The following is an 11,484-nucleotide window of genomic DNA, read 5'->3' on the forward strand; positions in this document are numbered from 1 at the left end:
ATTGAATACAATCATGGCTCATGTCAGCCTGCTCCACCATTGACAACAATCATATCTGATGTCAGCCTGCTCCACTATTGAATACAATCATGGCTCATGTCAGCCTGCTCCACCATTGACAACAATCATATCTGATGTCAGCCTGCTCCACTATTGAATACAATCATGGCTCATGTCAGCCTGCTCCACCATTGACAACAATCATATCTGATGTCAGCCTGCTCCACTATTGAATACAGTCACATCTGATGGCAGCCTGCTCCACCATTGAATACAATCATATCTAATGTCAGCCTGCTCCACTATTGAATACAATCATGGCTCATGTCAGCCTGCTCCACCATTGACAACAATCATATCTGATGTCAGCCTGCTCCACTATTGAATACAGTCACATCTGATGGCAGCCTGCTCCACCATTGAATACAATCATATCTAATGTCAGCCTGCTCCACTATTGAATACAGTCACATCTGATGTCAGCCTGATCCACCACTGAATACAATCATATCTAATATCAGCCTGGTCCACCATTGCATACAATCATGGCTGATATCAGCCTGCTCCACCATTGAATACAATCATATCTGATATCAGCCTGCTCCACCATTGAATACAATTATATGTGATGTCAGCCTTCTCCACAATTGAATACAATTATATGTGATGTCAGCCTGCTCCACCATTGAATACAATTATATGTGATGTCAGCCTTCTCCACCATTGAATACAATTATATGTGATGTCAGCCTGCTCCACTATTGAATACATTCATAAGTGATGTCAGCCTACTTCACTTTTGAATACAATCACGGCTGATGTCAGCCGACTCCACAATTGAATACAATCATATCTGATGTCAGCCTGCTACATCATTGAATACAACCATGGCTGATGTCAGCCTGCTCCACCATTGAATACAATCATGGTTGATGTCATCTCGGTCTCAGTCCCATTTTCGGGCCACTCTCCATATACCTTCAGTTACTCAATATCCCAGTATCCACTGCAGTCTGGAACAGTGAATTACACAGATTTGCAATCCTTTGAGAGACGTTCTCTCATCACTGTTTTAATTCCTCTCCATTTATACTAAAACTATGAAGTCTTCAAAGTTTGTGCGAAGATTTGTAGCTCGGGTGCTCGTTGTTGTGGTTCTGTTCGCCGAGCTGGAGTTTTTTGTTGCAAACGTTTCGTCCCCTGGCTAGGCGACATCATCAGTGCTTGGGAGCATCCTGCGAAGCGCTTCTTTGATGTTTCCTCCGGTGTTTATAGTGGTCTGTCCCTGCCGCTTCCAGTTGTCAGTTTCAGCTGTCCGCTGTAGTGGTTGGATAGCTGGTCGTGTCATTTCGTGGCTAGTTTATGTTCATGTATGCGGATTGTTAGCTGTCTTCCTGTTTGTCCTATATAGTGTTTTGTGCAGTCCTTGCATGGTATTTTGTACACTACATTCGTTTTGCTCATGTTGGGTATCGGGTCCTTTGTTCTGGTGAGTTGTTGTCTGAGCGTGGCTGTTGGTTTGTGTGCCATTATGAGTCCTAGGGGTCGCAGTAGTCTGGCTGTCAGTTCCGAGATGCTCCTGATGTATGGTAGTGTGGCTAGTCCTTTTGGTTGTGGTATGTTCTCATTCGGGGTCTTTCTCTTGGCATCTGTTGATGAAGTTGCGCGGGTATCCGTTTTTGGCGAATACCTTGTATCGGTGTTCCTCTTCTTCTTTTTGCAGCTCTGGTGTACTGCAGTGTGTTGTGGCCCTTTTGAATAGTGTCGTGATGCAGCTTCGTTTGTGTGTGTTGGGGTGGTTACTTTCATAGTTTAGGACTTGGTCTGTGTGTGTGGCTTTCCTGTATACCCTTGTAGTGAATTCTCCGTTTGGTGTTCTCTGTACCATTACGTCGAGGAATGGGAGTTGGCTATCCTTTTCTTCTTCTCTCGTGAATCGGATTCCTGTGAGTGTGGCGTTGATGATCCGGTGTGTTTTGTCTATTTCCGTGTTTTTAATGATTACAAACGTGTCATCGACATATCTGACCCAGAGTATATCATAGGGCAAGCCAGACAGAGAACAGCCAGGGAATTCCTAGAGGCATGGCATTCATCCACAAACTCCATCAACAAACACATCGACCAATATACCAACCACTACAGCGGACAGCTGAAACTGAAAACCGGAAGCGGCAGGGACAGACCACTATAAACACCGGAGGAAACATCAAAGAAGCGCTTCGCAGGAGGCTCCCAAGCACTGATGATGTCGCCTAGCCAGGGGACGAAACGTTTGCAACAAAAACTTCCAGCTCGGCGAACAGAACCACAACAACTATGAAGTCTTGTTGTCGATTGCACTACATGAGGAAATACCCAATGAATGTCGACATTATCAATCACCTTTAGCATTGTCCACATCTCAGTGACATCTCCTCCCATTTTTCTAAACTCCAGAGAGTATAGGCCTGAACTGCTCAATCTCTCTTCAGAGGACAAACTCCTTATCTCTGGAATCAATCTAGTATACCTCTTCTGAACTGCCTCCTGGTAATTACTTCCCTCCTGCAGTTAGGACACCAAAACTGTACACAGTACTCAATTGCGATCTCTCAAATGCCTGACATTATTGCAGCAGCACCTCCTTCGCTTTATAATCTATTCTTTTAGAAATAAATACCAAACTTGCAGTTGCCTTTCTCATTATCCGCTATACCTGCATCTGTGTTTTTTGTGATATGGATGAGGATACCAGATCCCTCTGTACCTAAGAACTATGTAGTTTCCCTCTGTTTGGATTGTAAGTTGCCTTTCTGTTACACTGACCAAAACGGACGCATACTTTTCATTCTTTCATTTCATCAGCCAAATAATGTCCCAACCTATCCTTAACCATTCATTACAATTTCTCACCTGAGTCAGTGTCTTCTGAAAAACTTATTATAGCATGTCAATCCCCTCAAATAGGTGATAGTATTGATTGCTAGTAGTTGGGACCTGGGGACTGAGCCCTATGGTATTTTTGGAAACAGAAAATGAACCAGTTATTCCATCTCAATGAAATTCTTTGTTTCGCCAATCCTACATCCACGCGAATAAATTATTCTAACCATATGCAATCTTATTCTGCAGATCAATCTTTTGTGCACACCTTATTCAATGTCTTGTGCAAGTCCTGATTTTACATCTCCAGGGTCCCCATTATGCAGCTTGCTTGTCACATTCTTAAAGACTCAAACAAACAATGAAAATACGATTCATCCTTTGTAAAATTATGTTGATTCTGGTGAATTGTGGCTTGACTCTGCAAATGTCCTTTCATTAATTCCTGAATAATCGATTTTAACAATTTTCTTAAATTCCAGCAGTTTTCTCACTACTTTATATTCCAGGTGAAGGTGATAAACTTGAATTCTCACCTCTCTATATTCTCTTCGTTCCCTCCAATCCTGTATAATTGACGCATGGTGTGAAATGACCTACGCTGGTTGCTGTGTTAGAGGCATGAGTGGCTGAATGGACTCATTCTCTTCGCTGTGCATAAAATCAATGGGCTGATGTCAAAACTAAATCAAAACAAGACATAGATTAAACTGAGCTGAACCAAGGCAAAGTAAATTAAATTACATGAAGTTACAACACCCAGCACAATCCTACCAATCACTGGTAGCATGAGTTGCCATACCCGTATTTGTTCAGAATTCTTCCTCTCAGAGCCCTCACTGTTACATAAATGCACTGACCAATATAGCCAATAAAACCATGTCTATATGGTTGAAATAGGGCAGCCACGTCCTATAACAATGTTCCTTTTTCTGGTGCCCATACTCGTAAGGAAGTCGAGGGGGATGGGCTCCACAACTAACCTACACCATGATCAGAGTCCTGGGAGGTTTCCTGGAACACAGTTCATCAGAATGTTCTCCCTCTCACAAAATGAAAGAATACGAAACAATTTATTTCCATGTAAGTCCAAAGAGGGAAGGTTCAGCGAACACAAGAGGAGGGACACCGGATTTGCCTTGACCTCGGTTCCCAAAACCAATTCCAAAACACTTGGTATAGTGCACCAATACCTACGAAACTTGTGGCATGATCACAAGCAATACGTAGATGTAACAACATCTGTTGTACATTTGGGGCACATTGGGGACGCTGATGTCTTAAATTTGACAAGCTGCTCCGGTGTCAATTAAACCCTGCGGAGTACTTTCAACTGCATAGCCTACATCCTATTGCAAATTGCAATTTTCCTTTCGGTCTCCCAAATATCTTCCCACTCCTCTGGTGAGATCTCCACCCACAGGTCCTGAGCCCAGATTCCATGCAGCCGCTCTATATCCTTTGAGACGTTACCTCTTAATAAATGATAGAGGGTGCTGACCGAGAGAGCACTCTTCTCTCCATTTCCGACCTATAGGGACTAACCATTAATGTCGTATTTTTTTCTGTATAAAATTCATCATTTGAAATTAACGAAAGTGGCCGCTCCAAGATAACTCATATTTCTGGCTCAGCTGCTCGAAAACCATCATGACCACCACGTCAAATAATTCTCCCAAACAGGAAACTCCTCTGGACTCCCAGAGCCGAAAGCCAGAATCCATCAATCTCAGCTGGGATCCTTCCAATCCTACAATGGGAGTATTATTTTTCTAAATTGCCCTCACTTTGTCGCATCATTTTCCAGGCTTTAACTATTTTAAGGACAATTGGATTTCTGCAATGGTTCATAACAGTCCTCGTCTTGTCCACAAACAACAGATTAACGAGGGGGGATTTTGCATGCGATGCCTCAATGTCCAGCCAAACTGACCACAGTTCTTTGCAAGTTCAATCAGCCACATACGATTGCAGGGAACTTAGTTGGTATTTCTTAAAGTCCAGAAAATTCACACCCTTCATCTCCTGCAGAAGCTGCAATTTGGCGAGCTTCATAAGAGGCCACCTGTGGTGCCAGATAAATAAGCTTAACCAACTGTAAAGCCTCCATAGAACCGACCTGGAGAGCATCAAAAGGACCATTCGCATGTGATAGAAGAAAGTGGAAGTACATTCATTTTAATCGGAGGTATTCTACCCAACCAGGATATTGGAATATCTTCCCAAAGCCGAAGGTCCTGTCTTATCTTCTCGAGCACCTGCACCAAGTTTGCTTTATATAATTGATTGAAGGCCGGTGTGATCAAAATGCCTAAATAGAGGAAACTTCCTTGTGACCATCTGAAAGAGAATCAGATTGCACCCCCCATGATCAGGTACTCGAATAAAACCCCAACAGGCATGGCCTCCGGTTTCATAAGATTGATGTTATACCCCGAGAAAGATTCAAATATATCAATCACTTCTATTAAACGAGGCAAAGATATCATTGGGCTAGTTAGAAAGAGAAGAACGTCATCTGTGTAAAGGATGATGTTATGCCTTCCTGACCCTACCACCCGTTCAGTTATATTGGGGCCCCTCTGGGTGGCCTCTGCCAATGGCTCAATCACCAATACAAATAATAACGGCGAAAGGGGCACGCTTGTCCGCCACCTCTACACCCAATCAAATGCTTTCTCTGCATCCAGCGAGACTGCCAAGCCTGGAATCGACCTTGCTGGCACACCTGAGCCATATTTTGCACTCTCCTAATATTAATAGGGGACTTGTGACTCCGAATAAAACGTGTCTGGTCCTCTTTCACAATGAAGGACAAGATCTTCTCCAGCCTCAACGCTAGTACTTTCGACAAAGTTTTAAATTCCACGTTTAATAACAGTATAGGCCTATAAGGATAGGTAATCCTCTGGGGATTTCCCTCTTTTGAGAATAAGAGAAATGTTTGCTTCTCTCTGAGAGGGTGGGAGGCTGTCCTGTCCACAAGAATAATTGAATATATCCAACATTGTCACAGCCATAATGTCTATGAAATCCTTATAGATCTCACTCCACAAGCCATCTGGCTGATCGGTTTGCCACTCTGGAGCTGCCTTACCGCATCCTGAATCTCTTGCATGTCACGGGGCATTCAAAAGAGACTCCTGCTCTGAAGTTATACCTGGGAGGTTCAGGGTCTTAAAAATGACTCCATTTTCACCAATCTGTCCACACAATCCTCTGATTGGAGCTATGCAGAGTAGAACTTTCTGAATGCTGCATTAACCCTTTTGGGAGCGCAGGTGATAGTACCAGCATCCTCTCTAATGGATGTAATAGATTGGGGGCACTCTTCCCTCTGGCCAAGTGCGCCAAATACCTTCTCAGTTTAGCGCCATACTCGAATAACCTCTGTTCCGCAAAGAAAATCTCCCTCTTTGCTGTCTGGGTGAGCGCAGTTTTCAGAGCAGCCAGGAGGGCTGTAATCTGCTGCAACTTAGTTAAAGACAGTCTGCCAAAGTATGCTGTCTCAGCTGCCTTCAGTCAAGCATTCAGCATACGCTACTGCTTTGCCTTCCGAGTCACCGAGTAAGAAATAATCACATCCCTTGCATAGGCCTTGGCAGTCTTCCAGAACACAGATGGATTACTGGCCGTAACCAAGTTAAGGTCAATAAAAACTTAAATTCCAGCGAAAAGTACTCAATGAATTTGCTATCTTTTAGGAGGCAAAGATCCATGTGCCAGTGCTGCGAGCATGTCCCATCGCCATCGGCCTTAACATCCACGTACACTGCTGCATGATCAGAATTTTGCAGGGCAGCAACGAATTTAAAAAGTCCAATGGGGCAAAAAATATGTTAATCCTGATATATCACTTACTTGGGTTATAAAAAAGGTGAAGTCCCTACCTTCAGGGTGAAGACATCTCAAACGTCCACCAACGCAGCTCCCTGTTCAGGTCCACCAGCTGCCTTGGTGGCGGGGAAATACTCGTGAGACCCCTTGACATCCTATCCACTTCGGGGTCCATAAGTTGGTTAAAATCTCCATTTTAATTGTACAATGGCCCCCAAGGGTAATCAAAATGGAGAGCGCATTTGAGGGGGTGTGGTCGGGCAATATTCTACAAGGTCTCATATTCCTCTGCATGTATTAAAGCTTTAAGGATTAGAAACCACTCACGTTCGTCGTTAGTTTGTTAAAAACAACTGAAGCGGAAGGTTTGTATGAATGACTGAAGCTACTCCTCTACTTTTCGAATTAAAGGATGAAATAAACACCGGGTCGAACCTTCCCTGCTGTAAATTTAAGTGCTCCTTATCAGTTAGATGTGTTTCTTGCAGCGAGGCTACATCGACCCCTTCCTTTCTGAGGCTTGAAAGTATCTTTTTCTCTTCACGAGTGAGTGAATCTCCTTAAGGTTCCATGTGCACCATTTAAAAGAGCGGTTAGCCATAGCCATCTGAAGCAGCCCATGACCAACTGGGAGAAGAACCCCATTTATAGCGCGCCAAGCGAAAGCAGTAAACAGTTTATACAAACTTGAAACTATATCTATAATAACAACCAAATCAAAACTTCTAACAACTATTTCTAAAATGAACCAACATATAACACAAATAAGTGGAGAGATCCTCCCTTCCTGCAGAGGGTACACATATTACCATTAATCCCCCATGGCTCCTCCGAGCTGAAGCCACTCACCAAATCCAGGCAAAACAATTTTTTAAAAAGTTGCACACGTCTTACAACAAGAAAATTAAATCCGTCCCATCCATACTTTGACCTCAGGCAGTCCGGGTGAAACAAAATGTAACCACCCCCACCATCCACAAACCGACTTTCTCATTCGGCGGCAAGTGAGAGAAACGAAAAGAAGCTGACGAGCTGGCCGTCTTGTTCTCGTTCCGGCAGCCCGACCAGGCTGATGTTCTTCTGACGGCCCCGATTTTCGAGGTCATCGATCTACTCTACTAAGGCCCTTACCTACCATTCCAGGGATTGGACACGACCCGCAGAGGTTTCTGCCATGGTTTCCGAAGCCGCGGTCCGCAGTTCCACCTCGACGATGCACGGCCCGAGACGCTGAGTCTCCTGATCCTGCTTCTGCAGCTTGGCTGAGATCAGTTCCAGGCTGGTTCGGGTCTCTTCCAATGCTGAATCAATCTTCTCTCACAGGCTCTGAACTCCGAGACCAGGCTCTACTCCACAGATAAGTCTCCTGGAGCGTTCGCAGAGGCCAACGTCAGAGCCGCGGGCGTATCCATTGCTACAGTGCCCTGCTGGTTGTGATCCTCATGGTCCTTTTCCCTTAGTCATTTTCCTTTACTCACTTAAAATGGCAGGGAGCAATACTGGAGAACAAAAACGACCGATTTTACCACATAGGGAAGAAAGAGAGGGTGAATGCATCACTTTGTCTGGGTTCTGGTGCAGAGCTCAGCACGGCAGGCCTACTGGATCGCCACCATCTTGGATTTCACCCGAATAATCACTGTAAACAAACATTTTTTGAAATGGTTTGAAGATGTTTCTTGTAGGGGGAGACAATGGAGAACTATTGGATGTGATATAATCAGATATTCAGGTGGATGTTTAAAAGTTCAGAAAGTGAATAGTAAATAAAATGGAACCAACGTGGTTCAGGGGCGATTTTTGGAAATAGAAAGGTAAAAGTGAAGTTGGCCTTCAGTTAACGGAAATTGGAATATCGAAGTAAAGGCATCCTGCACAGACTGCATGTAGCGTGGATGAGATTATACCTGTGTTCTGTACTGTTTCAAAGAATGAGAGGTGATCTCAGGGAAATTTAGAAAATTCGCCCACAGCAGACTGACTCATACAGGGGCATGGAGAAGTGCAGCAGGCAAAGTTAGGGGGAACCCAAGGTGTTCTACAAAAACATCAAGCTGAACAGAATAAACAGGGAACAATTAGGACCCATTTCGAAACCAAGGGGGTAATCTGTATGTGAAACCGGGGAATATTGATAGACTGTAATGAGAGCTTCACATCTGTTTTAGTTGGGAGAAGGAAGATGCAGGTACAGAATTCAAGAAGATGGACTGAGAAGCTCTCGGACAGATTGATGTAAGATGCAAGTTGGGATTGATGGTTTTGGATGATGTAAAGTTCAGATGCGTTGTATCGCAGGATGCTGTTGGAGACAAGAGAGGAAATGTCCTGACCTAAATGTTTTAATCGACTCTGACCACACAAGGGAGGTGCTAGAGGAGTAGAAAACAGCTATGTGGTCCCAAGTTACTGGAAAGGTGGTAGAGATAGACCAGTGTCTGGTGGTGTACCACAACGAGCAGTGCAGTGTGCCTAATTATTTGTGGTATTCATAAATGATTTAAATGTGAATGTGGACGGGGTGGTGGTGGGTGGGGGCTGAGCGTAATAAGTAATTTTGTGTTTGACACAAAGATTGGCCAGGTGGTTGGCAGTGAGGAGGAAGGCCTTATGTTACTGGAAGGTACAGGTGGAATGGTCAGATGGTCAGATCAATGGCAGATGGAAAGGAACCCTGATAAATATGAGGTGATGCACTTTGGAAGAAGGAACCAGACAGGGGAGAATTCAATGAACACTAGGGAGGTCAGACACTGCTTCTTCATGCATCCCTGAATGTGACTGGACAGTGTAATAGCCAGTTAACAAATCACACGGGACTGTAGGTATAGTGTTTATTCATCAAGGCGACATAATATGAGTTAAACATGCCATTGGTTAGGCCATAGTTAAAATACTGTATGCAGTTCTGGCAGCCAAATTACAGGAGGTGTTTTGGTTTCTCAGTAACATTAGAAGCTATTGGGGTCTCCACAAAGTTGGAAGCTTCAGTGGAAGTCTCCTGGCTGCAACTCTCTCTAAATTTTCACTTGATTTGTTTTCCCTCCTAGATTGGAGAAGTGCATCTGAGAATCTGTGTCTGATCTTTCAGTTTTGCCGAGTACATGTTTATGAGATATTAATGTATCAGAACACTTAATTATTAATAGAGTATAGGCCAACGCCTTCAAATATTTTTGTGAAGCTCTGCTGCCGTCCATAACACGTGACTCCTTCTCTTCCTGTGTAATTGTTTGGAGGCACTAAATGGACTATTTCTACACTTCTACAATAATTTCATTGAGCTGAATGACTTCCTCATATTCCTGTGAAGCTACCGCAAGGAGCTGAATAATCTCCTCCTTTTAACTGTGGAAATGTGCAGTGTCCAGCGGCACTTTTGCATGAATATTACCGATACTTCCAACAGCACAAGCCTGAATGTTGTCTAGGTCTTGCTGCACATGTACACAGACTAGTTCAGGAGCTGAAGGGGGACATTTTTCCTGAATATTGTGTGATCGTCAGTGAACACCCCCAATTCTAATCTTATGGTGGGAGCAAGACATTTATGAAGCAGCTGAAGATGTTTGTGCTGAGGAAGCTACCTTGAAGGTCTTTTGCAGACATGTCCAGGACTGCATGGACTTCTGTACACAAACCGCAATTATTGTGCTTTATGCTTTAAATCATTCTAACCAGGGAAGTTTACAACTGATTCCCATTAAGTGCAATCCTGCTCAGACTCCTTGAGACTGTCCTTAGTTAAATGATGCCTTGATGTCAGGGCCGGTCAGTCTTCCCTGAGCCCTTGTGTTCATGTCTTTTGCTCATATCAATCGGTCACAGTGTGCGGGCAGGGAGTGCTTTATGACCAGTGTGAAGAATTGGACATGAAAGAGGATATTAGACCTCATGATCTTATTGTGGGTGAAGATATGCTTGCGGGGGGGGAGGGGGGGGTGGTTGTGGGTGGGTGGGGTGGGCGTGTGGATGAATGACATACCCCTGTTTGTAGCGTTGCACATTCTATTATTGGAAAGTAGAGAGTGTTATTTTCCTGGAAGCTCTGTTATTGAATGTTGCCAGATTATCTGGACCATCTCTGTTTGAGATGTGGGGGCTGTATTCACAGTGAAACTGGGTCCACAACATGACCAACATATGAAGCACAAGTTGCAGAGAGGGGGAGCTCTGTAAAGAGAGATGAGCGACCTCTTTCATATCCAGCATTGGTTTTCCAATTACATTTTCCAAACCAGGCCAAATTGTGTGTGACAGTTTGGAGGGGCTGAATGGTCTCCTCTCTTTCTGTGCATCAGGTTATAGCAAGATGTAGCCTCTAACTGCTCCTGTCTAGCAGGTTTGAGGGACTGAATGGAACACAGAAACATGGGACTGAGGAGCATGAGTGGGCCATTAGACATTTCGAGCCTTCTCCACCAGGTACTAAGATTGTGGCTGATCAGGTTATGGTCACAGCCCCATTTTCCGGACTGTATCTCGTTATCCATGACTCACTTCTCTGTCAAATATTTAACTAACTCAGCTTTGAATCAATGTAAACAAAGAGGCATCTCAAACTTGTGGGGAAGAGAATTCCTACTTGAAATGCCTGTTTAGAGTGTCTCCTCATCCCTCTTATAGAGTCATATAGCACACAACTTTGTCCGTGCTGACCAGACATCCTAATCTGATCGAGTCTGATTTGCCAGCATTTGGCTCATATTCCTCTAAACCTCCTTATTCAGATACCCATCAAGATGCCAGACTCCACCACTTCCTCTGGCAGATAATTCCATA

The sequence above is a fragment of the Chiloscyllium plagiosum genome, unplaced genomic scaffold (assembly GCF_037043375.1).
Source record: "Chiloscyllium plagiosum isolate Xiang-an unplaced genomic scaffold, Cpla_swu_hap1 HiC_scaffold_51, whole genome shotgun sequence".
Taxonomy (NCBI): domain Eukaryota; kingdom Metazoa; phylum Chordata; class Chondrichthyes; order Orectolobiformes; family Hemiscylliidae; genus Chiloscyllium; species Chiloscyllium plagiosum.